Source organism: Symphalangus syndactylus, chromosome 8, assembly GCF_028878055.3.
Source record: "Symphalangus syndactylus isolate Jambi chromosome 8, NHGRI_mSymSyn1-v2.1_pri, whole genome shotgun sequence".
NCBI classification, from domain to species: domain Eukaryota; kingdom Metazoa; phylum Chordata; class Mammalia; order Primates; family Hylobatidae; genus Symphalangus; species Symphalangus syndactylus.
Genome location: NC_072430.2, coordinates 54,491,332 through 54,515,347, shown reverse-complemented (window position 1 = coordinate 54,515,347; position 24,016 = coordinate 54,491,332). Strand labels below are relative to the sequence as shown.

Sequence of the window (24,016 nt, the reverse complement as noted above, 5' to 3'; positions counted from 1 at the left end):
TGATATCAAAATTGAATAATTTGAATGTGTACTGAACTTTGAAATCCAATAAAGGCAAGAAAAAAAAAGGTTAGAATCATTTGTTTAATGACATGGATTTAGTGTTATATAATTTGCGGAAAAGAGAGAGGTGTTTTCTCTCAAATGGTTTATCACTTTCTAGATCTGTGAATCGACTAGGAATTTATAGCTATATGTTACCAAGCAGTGAGTAGCTCTGGTTCATCTGACTCTCCTGGGATTTAGTTGGTTTGATTCTTTGGTTCTTCTTACTGTTTCCATAATCTTAGTCACTAATTCTAACTCTAGCCCTCCAATCCATGACAAACTGAACTAATACAACAAAGCATTATTTATTCAACACTACCATGTATATATCAGAGGCTTTAAACTCTCAGTGAAGGCCACAGTGATGGGGCTATCACAAATGACCATTCTATAAATTTAGATGTGCTTAGGGTAACAATGATGCATGATACTCTGTTTTGAGATGTGGCAGCCTTGTTTACTTCAGCCACTCATAAATCTGTAAGTTCTCCAAGAGCACAAAAGGTGTCATAGATCTAGTCCCGTCTCTTAGGCCCTAAAATTTTTGAAAAATTAATTAATTAAGTAAATGTAAAGAAAAAGGAAGGAAGGAAAATGGGTAGAGAGGAAAAAGAGAGGAAGGAAGAAAGGGAGGAAGGGAGGGAGGGACAGAGGGAGGGAGGAAAGGAGGGACCGGATGGGATAGGGAAGGAATATCTTTTGGTTTTGCTAATGTGGCAGGTAATGCTTAATGTAGGAAGGATTAGTATGATGCAAATGCAGAAGATTCTAGAATTACTAATACAATTACTAAAATAACTAATGAAATGTTCTAAGCATCATTTTCTTTACCATGTAAAAGATCATTTATCTCAATTCTTCAGGCTATCATAAACATGAAAATATGTTTTTCACAATGAACAAAACATTGTAAACTTTATCAATGCTAGCCTAACTTTGAAATATGGTGCTCAATACCTATGTTTTTATTTGTACAAATTTTTCACTTAAAAAAATATAGAAGGAAAGCAAAGTCTTCAAGAGCAAGAATATAGCTATTCCAAGGTTAATCTGACAGGGTTTTGATTCACTGTATCAAATATTGCAGTAGCCCATGAATTGCTCTCCTTGCCTCAATTTTTAGTCTCGTTTTTCTTCATTCTAGTCTTTGCTGTTGAATATAAAATATAATAGCATACTAGGCTAACAATTACAGAATCAAATCCAAACTCCTTAGTAAGAAGTCAGCAATCCAGCAGTGGTCCAGCCCTACCTGTTTCTCTAACCTCTGCTTCCTTCGCTCCTCACTTGGCCTCCACACACCCGCCATACTGAGTCACTTTGAGTTCGAGCATGTATTCACGGTATTTGCATATACTGTTCTCCTTCCTCCTCCTCACCCACTGGAGAACTCCTACTTGTGCTTTGATACTCAACTCAACTGTGTCCTTCTTTATAAGGTAATACTAGCTACATAATTTTCAGAGCCCAGTGCAAAATAAAAAGTCAAGGCCTCTAACATCATACTTTATAGTAAAATACTAGAAGGTTTCCCCCTAATATCAGCAAAGAAGGAGCAGGTATGATCCCATCACTTCTACTTAACATTGTATTGCGGGGTTCTAGCCAAGGAAATTGTCAAGAAAATAAAATAAAAGATATCCGGAATGGAAAGGAAGAATTAAAACTCCTCTATTTAGAGATGACATGATCATGCATATAGAAAATCTTAAGAAATACATGAAAAACCTGCTAGAATGGATACAGGAGTTCAGCAAGGATGCAGTATACACATTCAATATAAAAATCTGTTATATTTCTATGCACTAGCCATGAACCATCTGAAAATGAAATTAAGAAAATAATGTTATTGACAATAGCTTCACGGAGAATAAAAGGAATAAATTTATCAAAAGAAGAAGTATAGGAATTGCACATAGAAAAACTACAAAACATAGACATATATTAAAGAAAACCTAAATAAACGGAAAGACATCTCATGTTTACATATTAGAAAACAATATTGCTAACATGGCAATACTACCCAAGTTAATCTATAGTTTTGATACAATTTTCATCAAAATTTCAATGGCCCATTTTTCAGAAATTGATAAACTGACCCTAAATTTTAGATGAAAATGCAAGGGACCCAGAATAGTTGAAACAATATTGGAAAAAGAGAACAAAGTTGGAGGACTTACACTTAACACTTTTAAAATTTATAACAAAGCTACAGCAATTAAAGGATTTGGTACTGGCATAAGAATAGACATAAATATCAGAAAACTGAGAGTCCTGAAATAAACCTATGCATCTATGGTCAGCTGGTTTTTGACAAGGTTGTCAAAGCAATTCAATGATGAAAGAAGAATAATCTTTTGAAAAAATGATACTGAAACAACTGCATATACACTAACAAGAAATGAATGTGGATATCTGCCTAACACGATATACAAAATTAAACTTATAATGGATAAAAGACCTAACTGCAAGAACTAAAACTTTAAAGTTCTTAGAAGAAAGCAAAGGTGTAAATTTTAGTGACCCTGAATTAGACAATGGTTTCTTAGATAGGTACATAAATCTCAAGGCAGCAAAGAACAAATAAATTCATGGACTTCATCAAAATTAAAAATGCTTGTGCTTCAAAGGACCTGTCAAAGTGAAAAGGCAACTCACAGAATTAGCGAAAATATTTGCAAATAATATATCTGGTTGCATAAAGTAAAGGTGGTATACACCATGGAATATTATGCAGCCACAAAAATGAATGCAGTCATGTCCTGTGCAGCAACATGGAGGCAGCTGGAAGCCATTATCCTAAATTAACACAGAAACAGAAAATCAAATGCTGCATGGTCTCACTTACAAGTAGGAGCTAAACATTGGGTACACACAGATGTAAAGACGGGCACAACAGACACTGGGGAGTCGAAAAGAGAGGAGGGAGGGAAGGGGGCAAGGGTTAAAAAATTAATTATTGTGTAGTTTTTCACTACCAAATATTGAGTACTCTGTTCACTATTTGGGTGATGGGTTCAATAGAAGCCCCAACCTCAGCATCACACAACATATCCATGCAACAAACATGCATATCTACCCCCTGAATTTAAAATATAATAATAATAATATATCTGATATAGGTTTATTATCCAGAATATATAAAGAGCTATTATAACTCAGAAATAAAAACATAAAAGGAAAATAATTTTAAAATCATCAAAAAATTTGAATAGACATTTATTCAGAGAAGATCTATAAATGGCCAATAGGCATATGAAAAGATACTCATCATTAGTCATTGGAGAAATGCAAATTAAAACTACAATAAGCTATCATTTCACACCCTCTAGGATGGCTGTAATAAAAAACACAGAAAATAACAAGTGTTGGAAGGATGTGGAGAAACTGGAACCCTCACACATTGCTGGAAGGAATGTAAAATGGTGTAGCCTCTGTGGAAAACAGCTTGGCAGTGTCTCAAAAAGTAAATCACAGAGTAGCCATATGACCCAGCAATTCTACTCCTATATATCCAAGAGAATTGAAAACATACAGTCACACAAAAACTTGTACATGAATGTTCACAGCAGCATCATTTATGATAGCCAAAAAGTAGAAACAACCCACATATTCATTAATTGATGAATTGACAAAAACGTGGTGTATCCATACAATGAAATACTATTCAGCCACAAAAAGAAATAAAGTATAGACACATAATGCAACATAGAGAAACCTGGAAAACATCATGCTAAGTGACAGGAACCTGACTCAAGGGGCCACATCTTAAATGATTTCACTTATATGAAATGTCCTGAATTGGCAAATTTAGAATCAGAGAGTGTATAAATGGCTGCTAGGCATAAGGGAAAGTGAGAAAGTGGAATGACCACAAATGTTTGTGGGTTTCTTCTGGGGATGATGAAAATGTTCTAGAATTAGATAATGGGGATGGTTGCCCAACTTCGTGAATATACTAAAAAATGCTAAATTGTATACTTAAAATATTGTGAATTGTATGGAATGGGAACTATACTTCGACAAAAAATACAGCTCCACTTGTTCAAAATTATGAAGAATTTCAAGATGGCAAAAACAGAGCATTACACCAAATGCAGGATCTTTCCAAGTGCATGGCCCTGCATATCTGCACAGGTTGCACACCCATGAAGCCAGCTAGGAAGCTTTCACTAGCCTGTCAGAGTTGGTCCATCCTATGCTATACCGCAATAGCACTTACTTTATGCCTGATAAAAGAAAAACTTCAGCCGAATTAAACTGAAAGGAGTTTAACTGAGCAATGAACGATTCGTGAATTGGGCAGCCCCCAGAATCACAGTGGATTCACAAACACTCCAGGGCAGCCACACGGTGAAAGAAGATTTGTAGACAAAAAAAGGAAAAGATGTACAGAATTCGGAAGTGAGGTACAGAATGGCTAGAATGGTTACAGCTCAGTGTTTTCCTTACTTGAACAGTTTGAAGACTCAGCAGTGTATGAATGGTTGAAGTACGGCGCTGGGATTGGCCAAGACTTAGCTGTTGTTACAGGCACATACTCCTAAATTAGGTTTTCAATCTTGTCTACCTATTAAGCTACGTTACAGTTCATCCACAAGGACTCGAATACAGAATTACAGAGTCCTTCTCAGGCCATATTTAGTTCACTTTAACGTGCCTCTTATTAAGTGCTGGGATGCAGCACGTAGAAGATATTTACATTATGGATATGGGTTAAACATCTACCATGTTCCAAGCTCTGTTTTGGAGTTAAGAATATATCTGTAAACAAAGCAAAAATCCTGAGATATTTTATATGATGTCAGACGGTGATGGGGGCTACAAAGAAAAATAAAGTATAAGGACACAGGGAATGGCAGAGTGGTTGAGAATCTATGGGGAGGTGATATTTGAGTGAGATATTCATGAATGAAGAAGTGGGCCATGGAGAGGGCTCAGAGAGGGGAAATCTTAAGGTGGGAAAATGCTTTGTATGTTTCAACCACATTAAGGAAGATACAGTGGATAGCCCTTAGTAAACAGGAGGAGAATGCTGGAAAGGACGTGGAAGAGGTGGCCAGGGACTTCAGATTTTACCTGTGAGGGGAGGGGAAGTCATGGGAAATTTGGAGCAGAGGAGTCACATAATCTCACTTCCACTCACACATTGAAAGGTTGGAAGGATAGAAGAAGAGATACTAATTAAGAGACTTTTTGACCCCATCTCTACTAAAAAAAAAAAAAAAAAAAAAATTAGCCAGGCATGGTGGCAGACACCTGTAGTCCCAGCTACTCGGGAGGCTGAGGCAGAAGAATGGCGTGAACCCAGGAGGCGGAGCTTGCAGTGAGCTGAGATCCCGCCACTGAACTCCAGCCTGGGCGACACAGCGAGACTCCGTCTCAAAGAAAAAAAAAACAGAGACTTTTTGAGTAGTTCAGGTGAGATATTATGTTAACTTAGATTAGGGAGATAGAAATGGAGGGAGTGAGAAGCAGCTTCAGATTTATTTGGTCAGTAAAACTGACAGGTTTGTGGATGTGCTGGATGAATAATCCCAGAGGCAAAAAAAACAAACAAACAAAAAAAAACCAAAAAAAAAAACCACTCTTTTTAGTCTAAGCCAAAGGACAAATGGTACTGCCATTTTCCAAGATAAGGATACCTGGAATGGTGGCCTATAAACTAGAAAGACAAGTTATCCACACCATTACGGATGCGCATGCGTGCACACACACACATACTCACACACAGTGTATACCTATATACACACATGCACAGTATGCAAAAGTGAAGAAGCAATAGAATAACTGACTAAACACTCCCATAAAAATGGCGAAGAGTGATGGCTGCGGATTGGTCTATAGCAGTGATGAAATCTACCAAGCAGACATTCTGAGGTTCCCTCTGCCCTGGCAGTGGGATAAATTCCTTTATTATTCTCTTAGTCAGCTATCAGGGATAAGCTCTTTCATCCATTGTTCTCTGTGTCTCCTGATTCTATGTTCTTGGAGGTTCTTCTTTGTCCGTATTTCTCTATAGTGAGATCTGATATGGGTAGGGGAGAATTTGTCCTATTTTAGGACTGTAGGGCTTCCTCAGCTACTTCCTGCCTGTGCAAATTTGAGGACCCAAAATTTGCTTTTGGGCTCATAGAAAAAAGATTTTTAAAGATCAAACTTGTGGTTTCTTTGGCAATGTAATTTTCTCAAAAACTTTAGTAAGCTTCTGATCTATGTACAGTCAATTCCATGTTCTGGGAACTTCACAAGAAGTACTTTCCTAGATATAATTCTCTGGTCTGATTTAATCTTTTGCTTTCTTGACACCATGTTTCTCTCTCTCTCTCTCTCTCTCGCTCATTCACTCTCTTTCTTTCTATGGCAAATAGATTGGCAGCTGTATTGAAGGTTTCAGGCTTGGTGGAAAGGTCAGATTCCTGATCTCATCTTTGCCCCCAAACTGATTAACAGATTTTTTTTTTATACAATGGATTTTAATTTTATTTTTATTTCTCTTCTACCTAGTCTAATTTCATTTCCACATCTACATACAAGCCAGCCAACACTAACCTGGCATCACCTCTTTCATTTAGTGCCATATTAAACATGACTAGCCACAACCCAAACATTACTAATATTGTTTTCCACCCTTTTCCAATAGAGCTACAGCATTGGAAGGCAATCACAGGTAGCAAATATACCAAATGTTTTGTTATTAAATAATACTTGTCTTCATCTTTCCAAGTCTCAAATATCAATTTCCCTACCTGTTTCCACTCCTGCTAAATCAATATCACATATTTTAGAATAAATGGTGAGAGAGCCCACTACTGGGACCAGTTTAAGTCAATGCCCAGTAGCATTGGAATTGCCACCTAATCATTAGCATTTGAAAATTTGGAAAAAAATTCAGAAGAATATCATCATTTTAATTCTAAGTTCTTAGCATTGAATTTGTAGCACACCTAAGCTCATTTGAATAAAATGATAAAGAAAAACACTCACCCTCATGTTTTGCTGGGAATGTAAGAATATAGCTGCCAGTACTTGCCTGAGGCCATTAAATGAACCATTAGACCACATTGTCTTTGAAACATAATTATTCCAGTTACAGTACAGATTGTTTTCACATGTTTTCATCTTGGGAACATTAAAATAAAATTCCCAGGATTAGGGGAGTTGTACTAAATACTACAAATGGATTACTGTCTCAGTTAATTTTCATAATAATCTGTTATAAAGATGAAAAAAAAAAACTGAGGCTTAGGGAGATTTAAAAATCTTCCCCAAGTCTACACAGTGAAGAGTGACAAAGCAGGGTTTTTCAACGAAGGTTCCTTGGACTTAAGGACTAGGCTACTTTGATTTAAGAATACTTGAACTAAATTTTTGTAACTGGCCTGGAGTAAAGGAAATTAAATGATGAAGGAGGTTGAATCACTTACTCATGAGTCACTAAAAGTTATGACTCCATAGGCTGGAAGTTTAACATACAGAAAGTAAATACATACATATTAATATATACTGGGACTCTTCAGTATGTATGTGAAAAATAGCATCATTTGACATTGGCAAATGCAATACACTTTATAAAGCTCTTCCATGTTACCTCATTTTCCCCTTGCAACTCTGTACATCAGTCAGGGCAATTATTATTATTTCCATTTGAAAGTTGAGGCTCAGAGAAGTTATATGACTTGCCTAAGCTCACCAGCTAGTAAACAGCCGAGCTCTGACTGAAACCCGTTTCCTATTGCCAACTCCAGTGTTCCTTCCACTATTTTATACCAACACTGCTAATGCTATGTACAATTTTGTTTTGTAGCTTGTAATGCACTTTCAAATACAGTACCCTACTGATCTCATTTGATACTATTCCATTGTCCCCAGAAACACATCTCATAGGTGGCTTTAGCTCTCGCCTTGGAAGATAATGGCTGTGACTCACGGGGAACAATTAGTAACCTAGGGTAGATACAATATCTTTAAAGATTTTTTTTTACCATAAAAGAAATTTTCTACAGCTTGTGCTTATAAAGACAAGTCTAGCATGTGTATTTAAATAGTTGTCAATTTTTACATTTGCTTTCTAAAAGAATAATGTAATTTTTACTTAATATCACAACATGCATAAATTCTTCACTGTTACAAAAAACAGGCTGAGTAGGTAAATAATCTTTCTCTATTATTAAGTATTATCTTCTGGAAAGACTTAGAAAAGTATATCTAGAATAGATGATATATTACAATTTCAATTTTTCACAGCTAAATAAAATTTACATAAAATAACATATTTTGGGGGTTTAGTGTTTGTAATATTGTGGTATTTGATAGCAGAAACTCAGAGAGTCAAAGTGATTAGCCACTTGGATGTATAGCCATTCATTCACAGTTTGACCTAGAACTCATTTTTCTGGTTTCTAACCCCACTCTTCACGTCCCTTATGGGGTATGTTATTTCTGGATGAACAGTGTGGGGTAAAGTTTTTAAAAATAAATAATTCTCTGAGATCCAAGAGGCAAGTGTTTGGGTACCTGCACAAATTTGGCCACGCCACTTTGACCTTCTAAACATCAGGTGTACAGAAAAATCTACTTAAGGTAAATCATTCTTTATTTTATCAGAATGGTATAGCTATTCCACGTAAAATAGATATCAACTGCTTATTTTGAATTTAATGAGCGTGTGTTCGCCCAGGTCCAAAATTGAGAATGGGGTCTCTAAGTATTTGTTGGTTGCAAAAGAATCAAATTCTGGTACAGTAGCATTTTATTTGCCATCTAGATTTTCTAACTTTCCATAGAAGCAAACTCAGACATGCAAGTGGCTTTGCCCTGCCTACTTGGATCATTTCCACCCCATTCCGATTCAAGAATTTGATTGTTCAATACATCTAGATAATCCAGAGGAGATAGTGTTTCCTCACCTTTCACAGATCAGAAAGTAATGTGCCATGTATACTAATTTATGTTTTATTTAGTAAAAGGCTATTAGAAATAGCACTGGTTGTTAATACCACTTCCAATTTGATAACTTCCTTTGCCAGAGATTTGATGTTTAGAGTATCTAATATAAAGATCAATGATAGGTTATTTGATGATTGGCGTTCCAGTACTAGCCAGGATTCTAACTAGCTATGTGATCACTATTCTTTATTTAAATAGTGATTAAAAGATGGGGCTGAACTTACTTCTTTTCAGCTCTATCTATCTTTGAATATACGACACAAGAGGTCAGCACCTGAAGCTTCAAAAGAAAAAGATATATATATATAATCTATTTTATACTCCTTAAATTATTCCTAAGGTAACTTCTTGCTAAAAGATAACATACTTGCCCCATTTTCCAGGTGTCAAAATTTCCTTGCACCCAACTCTGCTGAAATTTCTATGGTCCTTAGTAACAATTATAAATCTAGGATACATGTGCTGCTTTTATTTGTGTTTTAATTCTGCTTATTCCGGTGGCATGCTCACATACTGTGCTGAGAGAAGATGAAATTTGCTGCTAATTACCAAGGTTTGTGCTTCTAAACATTGCTGGCCAGTAATTGACCTGTAGTGTCTAGAGTCAAGTACTAGCTAATAACTTTGTTGCTATAGTGTTGAACTTTAATTATTTACGTCAAAGACAAGTATTAGAAGCCACACTGCCTGTTTCTGTAGTGTTGCAATTGCCAGGAATTGAAACTTAGAATTTGAAACAAAGAAGAGCCTGTTTAAGTGATTGACATCTGCCAGTTCATTTGCCCACCAGCATGCAGGCATGCAAACACACAGCAAAGCTGGCAGAGGCCCTACGAAGTACACTTTGAGCTATCATCATTGGAAAGTCTGGTTAAAGAGATTTGAGCTCTGCGCATTATTGAGGCATGAAAAATAGTATTTTAACACGTTAGAATATATGCTAATGTCACTGAAATCTTCCTATATAAAGATTTTTATATAATTGTTACCAAATCCAGTGTTTAAAAAACACGTATGTATCTGTGATTTATTCTATTCGAAAATGTCTTAAAAGCCCAAACTTCACCGCTATACAATTTATCCATGTAACTCAAAGCCACTTGTACTCTTAAAGCGATTGGAATTTAAAAAGAAAGAAAGAACATGTCTTTATACCGTCAAAATAGATCTCCCACTGTCATATTCTACTTATCTTTAGTTGCGTTACTTTTGGGTGGAAGAACCTCAAATTCCATATATTTCTGCAAAAAGAGGTAGTCTCCTATTATCTTCGGGTAGTGTGAGAAGAGTTTTTGCCATTTTCTAAAGCACAGATTCCTTTGGCCCAGTTGAAACTCCAGGGAGTTGCGACCCTGAAGGAAAGATCATCTCTGAAGAGACAACCGAGTATTTCTAGTTGAGGACAGCATGGTGTAAGAATGGGAAAGTAAACTAGTTCAACCACTGTGGAAGTCAGTGTGGCGATTCCTCAGGGATCTAGAACTAGAAAGACCATTTGACCCAGCCATCCCATTACTGGGTATATACCCAAAGGACTATAAATCATGCTGCTATAAAGACACATGCACACGTATGTTTATTGCGGCACTATTCACAATAGCAAAGACTTGGAACCAACCCAAATGTCCAACAACGATAGACTGGATTAAGAAAATGTGCCACATATACACCATGGAATACTATGCAGCCATAAAAAATGATGAGTTCATGCCCTTTGTAGGGACATGGATGAAACTGGAAATCATCATTCTCAGTAAACTATCGCAAGGACAAAAAACCAAACACCGCATGTTCTCACTCATAGGTGGGAATTGAACAATGAGAACACATGGACACAGGAAGGGGAACATCACACACCAGGGCCTGTTGTGGGGTGGGGGAAGAGGGGAGGGATAGCATTAGGAGATATACCTAATGCTAAATGACAAGTTAATGGGTGCAGCACACCAACATGGCACATGAATACATATGTAACAAACCTGCACATTGTGCACATGTACCCTAGAACTTAAAGTATAAAAAAAAAAAAAAAAAGAATGGAAAAGTATGAGAGTTCATAGTCAATTGATGATATCAGAGTGGAAGGAGGGACAGTAGAAGAGTTCACAATTTTGAGAGTCAGCTGAACTCCAGACACATACTATGCACAGGGAACACAAAAATAACAAATGCAGGGATAGGTCATGTCTATGGTTTGGAAGACTGATCGTTATTAAGATAAAAGCTCTTCTCTAATTTGTTCATATATTTATTATAATCCAAATCAAAATCCTGCAGGATCTTTTTGCAGAAATTAACAAGCTAGTTACATAGTTTATATGAAAATGCAAAAGGCCTACAATAGTCAAAGCAATATTCATTAAGAAGAAAAAACTGGAAGATTTATACTGCCCCATATTTTACTACTAAGAACTACAGTAATTGAGATAGTGTGATATTAGCACAAGAATAGACAATAAGTAAATGAACAGAATACAGTGTCTAGAAATTGACTCACACATATTTGGACACTGAATTATGATGAAGGTAATACTGCAGTACACAGGGGAAACTGATCATTTAAATATAAGTACCAGATAAATTGAACATCCATGTCAAAATATATATATATCTTGACCTTTACCTCACACTGTTTAACTAAATCAACTCTAAACAGACTGCAGATTGTAATGTGATACGTAAAAAAACATAAAGCTTTTAAAAGAAAAAACAGATTGTAATGTGATATGTAAAAAAACATGAAGCTTTTAAAACAAAAAAATCTTCATAATGTTGGGATATGATAAGATTTCTTAAACATCACACAAAAGTGGTAACCATAAAGGGGAAAAAAGAATAAATCAGATTACATTAAAATTCAGATTTTTTCTTTGAGAGACACCAAGAGGATAATCAAAAGGCAAGGAAGAGTGAAAGGAGATAAATGCAATGCACATACCTGATAAAAACTCATATCCAGAATCTATAAAAAATTGTTACAAATTATTAAGAACAAAGATAATTCCAATAGAAAATGAGCATTTTACCACAAGAAGTCATGCAAATAGCCATTAAATATATGGGACAGTGTTCATCTTAATTAGGCATCAGAAGAGTACAATTTAAAACCACAATGTATTACCTCTACACACTCATCAGGATGGCTAAAATGAAAAAAAAGAAACAAAACAGTAATATAGAAAAACGGAATTCTCGTAATCTTATGGGGGGATGCAAATTCATAGAGCCATTTGGAAAACTGCTTGATAAGTATCTACTAAAGCTAAAGATATATATGCTATAGATTCAGCAATTTTACTCTTAGGTACTCCTTCCAGAAAAGTTTGTACATATGTAGATAAAAAGGCACGTACAAGGAGGCAGGCAGCAACACTGTTTATAATAGCCCTGAATTGGAAATAAAAATGTTTATCAAGGGTAGAATAAATAAATACATTGAAGTGTATTCAGTTGGTATAAAACTCTACAATGAAAATTGTTGAACCACAACTATAGACAACAGTGAATAATGGCTACAAAATAACATTGAGTGAAAGGTGCCAGATACAAAAGAATACATATTGTATGATTCTATTTAGATAATTCTAAAAATCCAAAAAAGAGGCAAAATGGATCTAAAGTGTTAAAAGTGAGTTGGGGCAAGCAGAGTGGCTTGTGCCTATAATCCCAGCGCTTTGGGAAGCTGAGGCAGGTGGATCACTTGAGGTCAGGAGTTCGAGACCAGTCTGGCCAACGTGGTAAAACCCCGTCTCTATTAAAAATACAAAAATTATCTGGACATGGTGGCACATGCCTGTCGTCCCAGCTACTTGGGAAGCTGAGGCAGGAGAATCACTTGAACCCGGGAAATGGAGATGACAGTGAGCCGAGATCACGCCACTGCACTCCAGCGTGGGCGACAGAGTGAGACTGTGTCTCAAAAAAAAAAAAAAAATAGGTAAAGCTTGCATAGGAGTGTGTAGTGAATGCAACAGAGCAGGGAATAAACTTCTGACATGTTTCTTGTTCTGTTTCTTGAGCTAGACGCTGAGTACATGGATGTGTTCAGTTTGTGAAAATGCATCAAATAGTACACTTATGATTTGCAGACATTTCTATATATGAGGTATATTTTCATAAAAAGTTTACTTAAATAATAAGTAAGAGTTTGTCCCATCCCCAAATATTCCCAGTTTAGTGGAAGCAGACCCTCTCATAAGCATGTAACTATATTAATTCAGTGTATTATAATTCATCAAACATTTATAGGCACCCCTAATCACATGCAGGATGGGCTGTGGGTACTGAGAATATCAAGATGAATAAAATAAGGACACTGCTTACAGTCTGGTAAAAAAAAAAAAAAAAAAAAAAAAAGCAGGAGACATATAAACAGGTAATTTTAACACACTGTGTAAATCTAGAAGTAGGTGAATGCACAAAATACTAAACAGACTAAACGTTCTTTAGCTGACTTCCACTTAATCAACATGACTAGCTTGACCATGATTTTCCATTCTCCTTTAAAATGCACTGACTGATACGCATAGCACACGAAATACTCCAGAGTAGTAAGCCTGTGAACCTCTACTTCCAGCAGCTGAATTGTATGCGTATCAATAGTCAGTTATATGTATGTCTATCAGCAGAGTTTCTCGCTCCACTTTAAAGAAACCAAAACTGGCTGGGTGCGATGGCTCACACCTGTAATCCCACACTTTAGGAGGCTGAGGAGGGCAGATCATCTGAGATCAGGAGTTCAAGACCAGCCTGGCCATCATGGCAAAACCCTATCTCTACTAAAAATACAAAAAACATTAGCTGGGCGTGGTGTCATGTGCCTGTAATCCCAGCTACTCATGAGGCTGAGGCAGGAGAATCGCTTGAACTTGGGAGGCAGAGGTTGCAGTGAGCCAAGATCACACCACTGCACTCCAGCCTGGGAGACAGAGCAAGACTCTGCCTCAAAAAAAAAAAAAAAAAAAGAAAAGAAACCAACATTGGAAACCTCAGAGGCTATGTTATATTATGGTATTGTTTTTATAGGAAAGATTATTAATGGCTCAAAACATTGGTAACTAAACGTACATTTTAAGGTTTAAAGCTAAAATATAATATCTAGCCAATCTTTTTATTAGTTTATAATTACTAAGCCACATGAAATGCTTTGGTAAGAGCATAAGCTCTGGTGCCATGCTGATTGACATTCAAATCATCATTCACATATTCATTAGATATGTGATTCTGGAGAAGTTATTTAACCTTTTTGTGCCTCATTTTCTTCATTTATAAAAGGGGATAGTAACTGGGGCTTATATGATGGTTGCTGGATCTGAAGAACTTTGAAGTATAACTGATAGATGAAATTCATTCTCTTTGTCAGTATTGGTTATTAATATAGTAGGAATTCATCAAAAGGATAAAGCCTAGAAGGAACAGGGCAGAGAGACACAGTTAGTAGACAGGTGCAGAAGACTAAGAGCATGGAGCATTTAAAGAACCTAGAGCTGTTCTCTAATATGTACTTGAAGTCAAGTGTTCTCAAGACTAAGAGATGAAAAGTTAATCTAGAAAGATAATTTTTAATTTACTTTTTAAAATTTCAATTATTCTCAAAAAACAGTGAGTTCCATGAGTGCATTCACTAAGTTTTCTTTTTCCCAAGGCTATGTAACCCCCACACTCTCCTAGCTCATATGCTAGTCCTTGGTCAGTGACTAGCCTCAGTCACCTTATCTGGATCTTCTTCCTCTTCCTGATTCTAAGTGTCAGAGTACCTGAGGTTTCATCACTTTAAATAACAGCTACAGCTTGATTAATAACACTTTTTAATATAGTTACAGTCTCTTCTCTAAACTCCAGATTCTTATATCCATATAATGTAACATCTAAACTTAAAACATTTTAGAGATGAAGGTGCTATTAATAAAAATTATTCCAGGACTACAGACATAAATCAGCACTGTCCTGGGCAAAGGAGGACATATGAACACTACATATATTTAGGACTTGCTCAACATCTCCACTTAAATAGCCAATAGGGATCTCAATCTTTTTTTTTTTTTTTTTTTTTTTGAGACGGAGTCTTGCTCTGTTGCCCAGGCTGGAGTGCAGTGGCGCAATCTCGGCTCACTGCAAGCTCCGCCTCCCGGGTTCACGCCATTCTCCTGCCTCAGCCTCTCCGAGTAGCTGGGACTACAGGCGCCCGCCACCACGCCCGGCTAATTTTTTGTATTTTTAGTAGAGACGGGGTTTCACTGTGGTCTCGATCTCCTGACCTCGTGATCCGCCCGCCTCAGCCTCCCAAAGTGCTGGGATTACAAGCGTGAGCCACCGCGCCCGGTCTGGGACCTCAATCTTAACATGTCTCAAGACAAGCTATTGAGTTTCCAGACCTGAGCAACAGAACTGCACATTGCCTGGAGATCCTGGACTTTGAATGAGATACCGTGCCTGGATGAGACTTGCTATTGTCTACTCTGAGTTCTAGGTGTAAGAAGGATAAGCCATAGAGTCAGTCTCTATGGCAGAGATGACTGAGATCCCCAAACTATTTCCTCTTCTTCCTTTGCACAATGCTAGATGACATTTCCTTGCCTCCCTTAGAGACAGGAATTGCCACATGGCTGAGTTCTAGCTAAGGAAACATGAGCAGAAATAACGTGATCATGTCCAGGTCTAGCCTACTACACATTTTCTGCAAAACTCACTCTTTTGCTGTCAGCTAGAAGTGAAGCACCAGTACATCTAGGGGATGAAGAAGCCAGGAGAAGAGCGGCCCTTGGTCCCTGAATCACACAATGAAAGGCTGTCCACCAAACCCTTGCTTTGAATTGTTATATAAATAAGAATTACAATGTTATCGTGTTACAACACTTAAATTTGGGGTTAGATTGATTTTAGTAGTGGTTATTTCCTTTACAAAACAAACCTGATGAATTTTCTGTGAATTTTCAGTTTGACTTAGTCTCATTGTCATATAAACTTTTTTATAAAATTGAAGTAAAAAATAAAATTAAAATAATCTACACTTCTTGGCATACAAACCAGGTCTTTGTTTCCAGACTGTGCAAGAATACATAGTTACTCTAGGCACTTCCTTTTATATTTAAAAATGAAAATACAGTTTTAGGATTTAATGGATTATATGTAAGGACAAGAAACATGTGGATAAAGTATTATCTTCTAATCCTTATTTTACTAAAGCCAAAATAAAGTAGCTGCTACAGCGTATTTATTTAATTTCAAGCATTGCCTTAGAAAGTAGAGATTTCTGTAGATATTATTATCCTACCTCCTTGGATAGCTATGAAGGAAATGGTTGTAAGAGAACAAAATTAATAATTTTTCAGCAGTAAGGCCCACCATGGATCAATTAGTACAATCAATAACATACTAATCAATTTGCATGACTCACATTCCTCTTCTTTAGTTTCCTTCTGTTACTCTTCACTACATGAAAAGAGATATCTCTCCAAATTATTTTATCTTGTTTAATATTAGCAGAAGCAAGAAACCTCTTTCCTCATCTATCAAGAACAACAACAGGGGAGTGTTTATTTGTTAAATGTATCTGAGAGCATAATAGACTCACAGAAACCTTCATTTCTAATGGGATGATATTATGTAGAATTAAAACCTGTCTTACTGGTGGGCAAAGTTTATCTCCCATGCAAAGACACATATATCAAAAGCTGGTAGAGTAAAACCACAAAGGAATAATTTACAACTGGCTTGTATTTAACTACATTCCAAACACTTAGTATAGATGGAAGGTGGTAGCTATAGCATGTAGAACTCCTTTCTAACAAGACTATTTTCCACTGAATTTATTTTATTTGTAAAAAATAGCGGCCGGGCGCGGGGCTCACGCTTGTAATCCCAGCACTTTGGGAGGCCGAGGCGGGCAGATCACAAGGTCAGGAGATCGAGACCATGGTGAAACCCCGTCTCTACTAAAAATACAAAAAAAAAAATTAGCTGGGCGTGGTGGCGGGCGCCTGTAGTCCCAGCTACTCGGAGAGGCTGAGGCAGGAGAATGGCGTGAACCCGGGAGGCGGAGCTTGCAGTGAGCCGAGATTGCGCCACTGCACTCCAGCCTGGGCGACAGAGCGAGACTCCACCTCAAAAAAAAAAAAAAAAAAATAGCATTTGCAGGATTTTGAAAATTATAATTGGCTACTTTAAAAAAAACTAATCACAGGCCAGGTTCAGTGGCTTACGCCTGTAAACCCTGCACTTTGGGAGGCTGAGGCAGGATGATCACTTGAGGTCAGGAGTTCAAGACCAGCCTGGCCAGTATGGTGAAACCCTATCTCTACTAAAAATGCAAAAATTAGCTGGGCATGGTGGTGGGTGCCTGTAATCCCAGCTACTTGGGAGGCTGAAGCTGGAGAATCTCTTAAACCTGGGAGGCAGAGGTTGCAGTGACCCAAGATCGCGCCACTGCACTCCAGCATGGGCAACAGAGGGAGACTCCGTCTAAAAAAAATAATAATAATAAATTTTAAAAATAAATAAATAAAATTAAAAATTAAAAAAATGCTAATCACATTGATGGGGAAGAAATGAAGGGAAAATGTCACTGAAGTTCAGTGTAGTTCTCTTCCTTTTGAAATACAACATTCTTTAGTTAACTATATGCTGCATGGATATAGCAAACAGTGTTGATGGTTTACACCTGGAATATAGGTATATAAACATACTACAATTTCTACTAAAATTTGAACCTCACCTGAATTCATCTGCCTTTTGCAATATTTGCTTTAATCTTCAGAAGATATTTGTTGTACCAAGAATGAAAATGCTAATTATAATACTTGTAGGAATTTTGTTACCTGAACTTTATGAAATAGTTCTAAGAATGTCACCATTGCCACAGGTTTAGATGTGTTGCAAATACATTTTTTAAAAACAGCACCCAAAAGAATAAGAGGATAATAAAGTGATCTCAGCTGTTTAAGACGGATTTTGAGGAATGATCACCAATGGCCTCCTTCCTTTTGGTTCTGCCCTACCACTGAACTAATCTAATAAAACTCTGATGCTAAATTATCCCTTTAACGGGCCTTCTTGAGTTACACATTCAGGCTGTTGTGCACACACCACTGAATGAGAAAATTCCTCAGCCACACATATAGGGCACATGTGATCGCGTAGAAACTCTAGCATCAATAGGGCTTCCCATAAAATTTGTTTGTTCTTGGCCAACTCCCTCTTTTGCACCCTTCAGTGACTGTATCAATTAGTCAAAACTCTCTTCAAAATCCACACAGATCCCCACCTCTTACTAACAGCAGAAGGCATATCATGTTTACGCCTTCTGTATCAGGAAAAGTGGGGCAAAACAATCAGCTCTCTCAATTTCTTGCCTCTCCCATCTGTTCCCCTCTCCACCTATAAAATGAACACAACCTTGCTTCTCTTTCTCTTTCCTTTCCCTTGGAGGAAATAAAATTTTCTTCCTTCTGTTTAAAGCCAATCATTTTACTGTGGCTCCTTATCTGATTGTCTGAATCTGTCAAGACTTTTCTGCATCAGTTATATCCTTATATCATAAAGTAGCTTTAACTTCCTTTTTATTGGTATCACTTACCTCGGCTTTTAGCTCATCTCTCCCATCCTGATAAACAAAAAAAAAAAAACTCACAAAAGTCAAAACTCAATCGTTTCCTTTTAATTTGCAGCCACTTTAACTAATATCCTCTTCTCTATCCAAAATGATTTTGTGCTGAATATATTTACCCAATCCAGAGCTACTCCCCACCCTTCCCTACCTAGCCCTGTGCCCTGCGATCTTAGCCTGTATGACTATCTTGATGGGCTTACTTATTGCTTTGCTTTCAGTTGTGTGTGACCAATGGGAAGCACTAGAAGAAAATATAAGAGAGAAAGGAAAGTGAGGATCAGGGTCTTTATTATCCCAGCTCCTCCTAGAGATGTCTCCATAGGCTAACAATTTCCTTGTTAAGGATCACAGCTCCTGTCAGGCAACCCTCTTGATATAGTCTTGATACAGTTTCTCTCTCTCTGTCTCTCTCTCTTTCTCATTGCCTCCCCTTCTCTCTTCTATTCTCTCTCATCTCTCTCTCTCCTTCTTCTTGTCCCCCTCCTTCTCTCTCTCTCTCTCTCTCTCTCCTTTCTCTCATCTCTTTAGGATAATAAATGATAGTGGTGTGCTATAACTAGCCCATGCATAGTTTACAATTACTTACATAGGGAAACCATAAGAACTGTCTATACTTTGTAAGTAAGCCTGTTTTTTAGCCAAGCCCAGATTACCCAAGCAGAATCTGCTGTTTGTTTCCTGCTGGGTCCCAGTCTGATATAATTATCTTGAAATAATAGTTTATATAATATAGTGATATAAACTGAATATGTCCTCTTCCCCCCAAATTCATATGTTGAAATCCTAATCCTCACTGTGATGGCATTTGAAGATGAATTAGTCCATGAGGGTAGAACCTTTATGATGGATTAGTGTCCCATCATGAAGAGACGCAAGAGAGATTGCTTTCTCTCTCTGCCCTCTACCATATAAGGATACAACGAGATGACAGCCATCACAAACCAGGAAACAGGCTCTCACTAGACAACTATTCTGCTGGTACCTTGATCTTAGACTTCTGAGCCTCTAGAAGTGTGAGAAATATGTATTTGTTGTTTAAGCAACCCCCAGTATATGGCAATTTAGTACAGCAGCCCAAAAAAAGACATATAGGTACTACTTGTACTCATGCTGTTTGGGCAGCAACCCACATAACTTAGCTTTTGTGTCACTATTCCTACATATAACTGTTTTCTTTCTCTCTGGTCACTATAATTCATTCCCACATAGACAAATCCAGTGGACACTCTTTGGCCCACAGTCCATACCTTAGTGGAGATCACCCTGCTGCATTTGACGCTATTGACCACTTTACTTTTCTAGTAAATCTCTTGGCAACCATGATATCTTCTTGTTCTTCCTTTATCAGCATTCATGGGCTCTCTATCATCCCTTCAAACACTGGTGCTCCCCATAGTTCAGTCCTTGACCCAATGCTCTTTTAACATTATGTTCTTTTCCCAAGTGAGGTTCTCCACTCTTAGGACATTTAACATACCCAACATGGTGCAGATCTCACTATCCAAATCTGTTAGACACAACCATCTATATTTTCTAATGGCACTTCAAAGTCAGCATGTCCAAGATAATCATGTGCTAAAATCATTATCCTAACAAATGATTATCCTCACACTGTGTGCTCTGACTTCTATTTCCCTCTTGGCCAATGGCTCAATATATTCAATCTGAAGTCTAAGCTATCCTATACGCCTCTCTCTTCCCCACTCCCCAATATATCTGCTTCCAGTGATGATTTATTGAAAATCACCCGTCATTGTTCCACCAGAGAGAAATTTCCAAAGCGAAAATCTGCCTATTCCATCCACTGCTTAAACTCTTTCAATGGCTCTAGTTTGAGCTGTTTCAAGGCACACGGGATGCTTTACTGCTGCTCTGACCCTTACCTCTATCCTCAGTTTTAGCAGCTGGAACTCTCACGCCTATGGTTTCTGTGCTATTAATAACAAACCACTTACAGTTTCTAGCTAAAGTCATAATATTTTATGCCTCCATGCCTTTTGAGGTCTGCATCTCTCCCTAAGATACCTTTGACCATGCTGTTTGACTTTGGCCAAGTGTTTCAGGAAAAGCACCATCATTTCTTTCCAGAAAGCCCCTCCTCTTGCCCCTATTTACCCAATCCCCACATACACTAGCATTATGCCTTCTCCACTATCCTCCTGCTCATAAGTGTCCACACATGGGCTTCTAGAACACCATATAATCTCTCAAAGAATTTAAAATTTTATATTGAAATTACCTGTTAGCATCTCTCTCCTCCTCACCAAACTTTAAGTGCTCTAAGGCAGGGAACATGACTTGGTCCTTTTTTCACAACTAGATAGCACAGTTACTTGAATCAAAGCCAAAACTTAACATCAATTTTTATAATTAAAAGTAATTATTATTAATAATAATCCCTTGTTATGCTTTAACCTCAATGTCATCATTTAGAAATATATACATTGAAACATTTCAAAAATCCATGAAAAATTAGTATTCTGATATAGTATAGGACAGTGCCAGTAAAGTCTTGCACTATGTACTCATCTGAAGTCAAGACAAGTGCAGACAAGTCCTTGGAGCAGGCAAGCCTAGATATATATGCCTTAAAATGGAGGAAGATGTCATATCTGTCTCCATGTGTTAGAGCTGATGTCCAATCCTTATACCTGACACCCTATCAGAGTTCTTGCAGGAAATGAAGCTTAATGATGTTCAGTTTGAAAGTGGGAGGAGGATTTTGTAGCACAAGAGTCAAAAGGAAGAGTAGATATAATCAAACCAATGTTGATGATATAAGGGGGTGACAAGAATGCTGAAGCTGTAGCTGTCGTCAGGAAGGGACTCACTTGGGCTCAAGAGTGATAGTAGCCCTGGTTATAGGACAAAGCAGGCAGTGGGGAACAGCAAGGCAAGGCTACTCAGGAACATGTGAGATACCCTAGAAACCCCTTGAACTGAAGATATGGATTAGATGCTTGAGATTCTTCAATTTCACTGTTACTGTCTTCTTCACACAATACCTAAGCAAATATGGGCTTGTTATCATTCAGATGAGTACTGTTACTACTGGGATCAGGATAATAATTTTAACAACAAAAATAATCATATCTAGTACTTATTGGAATTTATAATATGCAGTACTCCACCTTCAAAATACATCCACAATCCATCCACTTCTCACTGATACCACTCTGGCCAATGCCACTGTTATGAATCCTCCATAACAGTGTCCTCCAAATTGTGTCCTCCAACAAAGATATGTTGAAGTCCTGATACCCAGCATCTTCAACGTCACTTCATTTGGAGGTAGGGTCTTTACAGGGATAATTGAGCTTACAAAAAATGGTTATTAGGATGGATCCTAATCCAATATGACTGATGTCCTTTAAAAAAGAGACAGATAGGAACAGTGGGAAGATGACATGAAGACACATAGTGGGGAAATGGCCAGGTGGCTGGAGTGATCCCTCTACAAGCCCAGGAACTCAAAAGATTGCCAACAAACAACAGAAGCTAAAAGAGACAAGGAAGGATTCTTCTCTAGAGCTGTCAGAGAGACTATGGCCCTGCTGAAGTCTTGATTTCAGGCTTTAAGCCTCTAGATTTGTGAGTCAATAAATTGCTGTTTGTTTTGGTGCTTTATTATGGCAGCCCTAGCTAACTCATGCAATTCCCAATGCTTGGGTGGTTGCAAGACTTTTCACTGGTCTCTTCTCCTATTCTACACTTCTGCATCATCTCCACCCCCACCTCTGCAATCTATTCTCAACATGTAAGATGAAAACAAGAGCAAACCTCTTAAACTGTAAGTTAGGTCATATTATTCTTCTATTCAAAATCCTCCACTGGCTTCCTATCACATTCAGAGCAGAAATGAAAGTCCTTACTGACACAGCAGGAGCATCGCCATCTTGGACAAGCCCCTCATTCTAAAGTTCACCTTAATTTAAAAAAACTGCCTGCATCCAAAGGGCATCAGCCTAATGGCTAAGGTCAGCACGACCATAAACCACAAATAACATCTCCAGACAGAAACATTCCAATCTCCACCCAGACAAGAGACATGCTAGTCCCAAGATAACCTCCCTCCAGCCAGGAAGATGCCAGCCTGGAGATAATGCCCCTCAGGCCAGAAAGATGTCTGCCCCAAGATAAACTTCCGTCCTCCCAGAGACATTCCAACCCACCATAAAACTTCTCCCTCACACAGAAACATTCTAAGCTTCTGATAAGGCCCCTCACCCTAAAACTAATTTATATTCTTAGTCTGTAAGAGAAAGCGCTCCTGACCAAAATCAGCCAGAAGTCCGTCTCAGGTTTTATCTAAAGTAAACCTGTCTTTACTGCTGAGCCACAGCTCATGTTTCTTTCCTCTTTCTTTAACTCTTACGCTTACAGTGAATTCCAAGACTACACGTTTTGACCTTATCTCCCATTGTTTACTCCTTTCTCACCACAGTACAGGCTAACTGGCTTCCATTCTGTCCCTCAAACATGCCAAGAAAACTTTTCTCTCAGGGCCTTTATAGTCAGTATTTCCTCTGCTTGTATCCCTTGGATATCCATAAACCTTACTCCTTATCTTCTTTAAGTCTTTGTTCAAGCAACAGTTTTTTAATGAGGTCTAATTATCCTACCTACAACTGCAACCCTCCACAAATGCTTAAACCTTCTTTCCTGATTCATTTTCCTCCATTGCTCTCATTATCTTCACATAGATTATACATTTTATGTATTTGTTGTTCTCCCAAACACAAATTTAATCTCAAAAAGGACTTCATTTTTTGTTGGCTTTGTTTACTGATGTACCCTGAATACCTAGAACATACAGCATTTGGCAAATGAAAATGCACAAGGCATATCTATTGCATAAATAGGTTATGTCTTGCACATTAGAGGGAGCACAAAATAGTAGCAGAATGAATACTGACTACCACTGGAGTCATAATACCTGGGTTCTATACCCATTGCCTCACTCACCTGGCATAAGTGGCCTTAGGTAAGTAGAGTCTCAGTCTGTTTATTCGTCTGTTAAAATGAGAAGAAATCCAGCCTACCTCATGGCGTTGTCCTGAGGATCACCTTGGATGATGCATAAAAAGTGCATCTGAATCTGTACCGTGTTATATAAATATGAGCTATTTTAAAAATAAATCTACTCAGAGTTTTATAGAATGAAAGTGATTCTGTATATTAAGAGGTAAGTAATAAAAGATGACATTCTTAATTATTGAGAAGTCAAGCTTCCCGAAAATAGGCTCTAAAAAAGAAAAAGTAAAAGAAATCCCAGTCGAGTACCACTTTAAAATGTCTAAAAACAGAAGCTATGAAATGCAGCATTCATTATTAACAGCTATTACTTGCTAAGACTTACTAAAAATACTTTTATATATAACAAAATAGAGTAGTCTCTCCTTATCCACTGGG

General features: G+C 37.5%; 1 protein-coding gene across 1 annotated transcript in view; it reads right to left on the bottom strand.

Annotated features, from left to right (window-relative positions):
• The window catches only part of KCNH5 (potassium voltage-gated channel subfamily H member 5), a 344,681-nt gene that overhangs the window by 16,001 nt on the left and 304,664 nt on the right, over window positions 1-24,016 (bottom strand). The gene's annotated exons all lie outside the window — the stretch shown is intronic.